Raw genomic sequence first — 4,910 nt, forward strand, 5'->3', positions numbered from 1 at the left:
CCACTGTTGTCTTAAGTGATTGTCCACCCATCCCAACTTTGCATGGAAATAACTTCCCCATTTATGTTTTTGACTATGTGTTCATTTCACAAGGCGCGGTGGACCTCTCCACTGGAAGCTTAAAGAGGGCTGTACACATTCCATATAATCATCTATACACATACACCTGAGAGAATCTTCCCTTGTTGACTGTACCCTGAGGGATCTTCTTCCCATGTTGTCTACGGATGTCCCTAGAGAGTCTGGCCCATGTTGATGTCCTCTGATGATCTTCCCATGATTGATGCTGGCCTGTAGGATCTTCCCATGTGCATGTCCTGAGGATCATCCATGTTTGATGTCCCTGCAGGATCTTCCCTGGTTTGTCGTAGGATGTCCCTGAGGATCTTCCCATGCTTGTCTAGGATGTCCCTGAGCGATCATCCCTATGTGTATGTTCCCTGATGCATCGTCCCTTCTGACTCTAGATGTTCCCTGGGGCTCTTCCACTGTTGTCTAGGTTTGTCTCCTGAGGCATCTTCCCATGTTGATGGTCCCTGAGGATCTTCCCCATGTTTGATGGCCCTGAGGATCTTCCCATTTGTCTAGATGTCCTGTCGGGATCTTCCATGTTGATGTCCCGAGGATCTTCCCATGTTGATGTCCCTGAGGGTCTTTCCATGTTGTCTAGGATGTCCCTGAGGATCTTCCCATGTTGATGTCCCTGAGGATCTTCTCATGTTATCTAGGATGTCCCWGAGGATCTTCCCATGTTTCTGACACAGTTTGCTGTCTTGTCTCCAGGATGAAGTAGCCAGGGCCTGGAAGATCATCCCAACAGAGCCTATTATTGTCCGGCTGCGCTTCTCTCTGTCCCAATACCTGAATGGGCCAGCACCCTCTGTGGAGGTGTTCCAACCTTCTAACAGAGAAGGATTCAGCCTGGGACTACAGCTGCAGAAGTGAGCATCATAAGACTCTGACTATTGACCTAGAGTTCTAGTCTAGTCTAGATTAGTCTAGTCTAGTTTAGTCTAGTCTAGTCTAGTTTAGATTAATCTAGTCTAGTTTAGTTTAGTCTAGTCTAATTTAGTCTAGTCTAGTTTAGATTAATCTAGTCTAGTTTAGATTAGTTTAGATTAGTTTAGTCTAGTCTAGTCTAGATTAGTCTAGTCTAGTTTCGATTAGTCTAGTCTAGTTTAGATTAGTCTAGTTTAGATTAGTCTAGTCTAGATTAGTCTAGTCTAGTCTAGTTTAGATTAGTCTAGTTTAGTTTAGTCTATATCTCACCAACACAGTAGAAGTGTCATTTTCTGCTCATACCGTTCACTGGAAAGCATTATAACTACGCTATTATACATGCTATAATATCTGTCTGGAAGGACTATTGTTATGTCCCAAGGGAACATTTAGGCAGGGCTACCCGACCCCCCCATCCCCTCAAATCACCTCTGCTACATAGGTTTTAATATTAAAACTACTAAGAATGTGAGAAGATAAATCAATAGAGGCAATGGAGTGGACAAAACAAAAAGCAAAGCAATGGACGTGAGTGACCTCTCTCTCCCCCCCCCTCTCTCTCTCTCTCTCTCTCCCTCCTCCTCCTCCTCTCTCTCAGGGTCATCTCTAGCTTTGTGTCCCAGCAGTGGAAGTACCTGAGTAATGAAACCCTCACGGCCCAACAGAAGACCAGACACACTTGGTTCAAACCTGGAGGAACCATCAAGAGGTTCAGGGCTGGACTCAGCATCCTCTCACCCATGTCCAAGTACACTGCTGCAGTCCACACACAGCCTTAGTGCACTTCTGTATCGTTAGCCTAGTGGTGTATTCTGAATAGGTTTAAGCAATATGGCATCAATTCCACCCAAACTATTAGAAGGCAAGGTGAAGGAATTACCAAATTTCACAAACCTATCAAATCCTCAGATATACAAGAGTGGTTAATGTYAGGTCTAAGGGTTGTTTCTCCATAGGCTTGTAGTTTCATGGATCTTTCGTTCTCAGTGTCATCACAATCTCTGCTCCCTTCCCTGTGTGACCCAGGTCCAGTGGCCAGGAGCATGTTCTGAAGGTGAAGATGATTGGACCGGAGCTGAAAGTGAATCGCCTTGTGAATCGGACAATGGCTTACACCATCAAGAACACCAGAGGAGAACTCCTCACGTACACAACTAATGGCAAGGTATGACCACGATCTATCCTCAGCTATCCTCAACTACCTACCTAGTATGGCCAGGACCTATCATCAGCTATTCGCCGTTTCAGCTACCTACCTACCCTATTTACCTACCTACCTACCTACCTATCCTACCTACCTACCTACCTACCTACCTACCTACCTACCTACCTCCTACCTACTCCGAAACCTACCTACCTTGCTCCTACCTATTTTTACCTACCTACCTACCAACCTAATTACTATTCTACTCTACCTACCTACCTACCTACCTACTCTACCTACTACCATACCTACCTACCTTACCTACCTAGCTAGCTTAGCCTAGCTAGCTAGCTACGCTACCTAAAACCTACCAACCTACCCAAACCAACCTAATACCTACCTAGCTATTACCTACCTAGCTAGTTACCTAACCCTACCTACCTACCTACCTACCCTACTAAATTACCTACCTACCTATCCTATCCAACCTAGCTTACCAACCTAGGTAGAAACTCTGTCTTCTGTGGAAAGGGTTCTACATGGAACCAAAAGCGTTCTGGAACACAAAAAAGGGTTCTTCTTAAGGTTCTCCTATTGGGGACAGCCAAAGAACCCCTTTTTTCTAATAATAGCACTCTTCTTCTAAGAGTGCAGTCTCATTAATGCCATGTGTATAAGCACTGGTTTCTGTATCTGCCTGATGATTGCTGTGGGCAACAAAACACAAATAAATTCCAAGAACGAATGCTAATGACCATTATATCTGGTTAGCTAACAATGTTTGAAATTGTTGTAACTTGTTGCGTCAATCAAAAGTACTCATCTTTCCAAGTGTGTCAACATTAATTTTGTCATGTTTGGTTTCGTTTTCTATCCAACCATTGGTGACATCATGTCCTCCTCTTCTCTCCTCAGGAGTGGGGCGGTGTCCTGCTGTCAAGTCCTCCGGCTCACATCTGACAGAGCTAAACAGCTGATCTAGCTGCTATGTGTTCTCATCCCACAGCCTTTACTCATTTGCAAGTCTTCTCAAAGCCCAACCACCCTGCCAACATGGGGTTTCTATAGTTATCAGATAATGACGTTAATAACTTTGGCCTCTTATGACATAACATCAAAGTTTAGTGAATTGTTATTATTTTTACCTTTATCTTAACTAGGCAGTGCCATTAAGCTCAACAAATTCTTCATTTTCAAGTGACTGGCCTTTAGGAACAGTGGTCAACTGCCTTGTTCAGGGGCAGAACGACAGATTTTTTACCTTGTCAGCTCGGGGATCCGATCCAACACCTTTCGGTTTAATAGTCCAACGCTCTAACCACCTAGCTACCTGCCACCTCTACATCTACTAATCCACCTAGACGTATCGCTGCCACCTCTACACTCTAACCACTAGGCATCCTGCCACCTCTACACTCGAACCACTAGGCTACCTGCCACCTTCTACACTCATCCACTAGGCTACCCTGCACCATGACCCTACTTAACCACTAGGCTTACCTGCCACCTCGTACACTCTTAACCATAGGCTACCTGCCGACCTTCACTCTAACCACTAGACTACCTGTCCCACCGAGTGAGGTGAGTGATTGATGTAATGGGCTCTTTGTTGAACTTTGTTGATGAGCATGTAGAACAGTCATCCAGGTTAAATCTCAGGTTTCTATAACAGTATTTCAGGGTTAGATCTCAGCGATTTAACCCATCAGGTTTTATCCAGTTATCCTTCATGGTTTATTATCAGTATCTAGGTTTACTACTCAGGTTTTACAGTATCCAGGTCAATCTCATGTCTGTTATACAGTCTCGCTGGTTAATCTCAGGTTTTATTACCAGTATCCAGGTTAAATCCTCACTGTTTTATACAGTATCCGGTTATCTCGTTTAATACCAGTATTCGGGTTAATCTCAGTTTTATAATGTTAGTATCCTGAGTTAATCTTCAGGTTTTATACAGTATCCTGGTTAATCTCAGGTTTTATACCAGTATCTGGTTAATCGTCAGGTTTTTACATCAGGATCCCATCCAGGCTTAATCTCAGGTTTTATACAGAATCCAGGTATATCTCAGGTTTTATACAGTATCACTGGTTAAACTCAGGTTTGTAAACAGTATCCATTATTCTTGGTTTTATACAGTATCCAGCGGCTTAATCTCAGGTTTTATACAGGACTCCAGGTATAATCTCAGGTTCTATTGAGCAGTAGCCAGGTTAATCTCGTGTTTTATACAGTATCCTGGTTAATCTCAGGTTTTATACAGGATCCAGGTTAATCCTCAGGTTTTATACAGTATCAGGTTAATCTCAGGTTTTAACAGTGTCCAGGTTAATCTCATTTTTGCCATAACGGCAAAAACAAAACCTTGAACGGCTCTGAGGCAAGTCTATTTTTCAGATGTGTTTTTTTCTGAGGTCAGAATATAAGCTACAGTAACTGGGGATATGATGTTTTCTCATCTGCTTAGTAATACGTCATAACATTGACAGAATTCCCCTTCTGTGTGGATTGTAGGTAACTTTGAAATACGCAGAGACGCGAGATCCCACTCTGAATGAATACTGTGTGGTCTGATTGTGACGACGAACAACACGTCTTTCAATACGCCTCTATGTTGAAGGTATGGCTCTGCTTATAAACGTTTGTTATTTAGTCCTGGATATTCAGAGACATTATTACGGCGACAATACATGCTTACATACACCACCAAATTAACACAGGAACCTATTACATGCTAGTTATTAAAGTAAGGTGACTGTATCATAAT

At 43.1% G+C, this 4,910-nt stretch overlaps 1 pseudogene; it reads left to right on the plus strand.

Moving 5' to 3' along the window:
- LOC111971667 (protein mono-ADP-ribosyltransferase PARP6-like) overlaps window positions 1-4,910 on the plus strand; it is a 26,523-nt pseudogene that overhangs the window by 8,156 nt on the left and 13,457 nt on the right.

The sequence above is a fragment of the Salvelinus sp. IW2-2015 genome, linkage group LG13, assembly GCF_002910315.2.
Source record: "Salvelinus sp. IW2-2015 linkage group LG13, ASM291031v2, whole genome shotgun sequence".
Lineage (NCBI taxonomy): Eukaryota > Metazoa > Chordata > Actinopteri > Salmoniformes > Salmonidae > Salvelinus > Salvelinus sp. IW2-2015.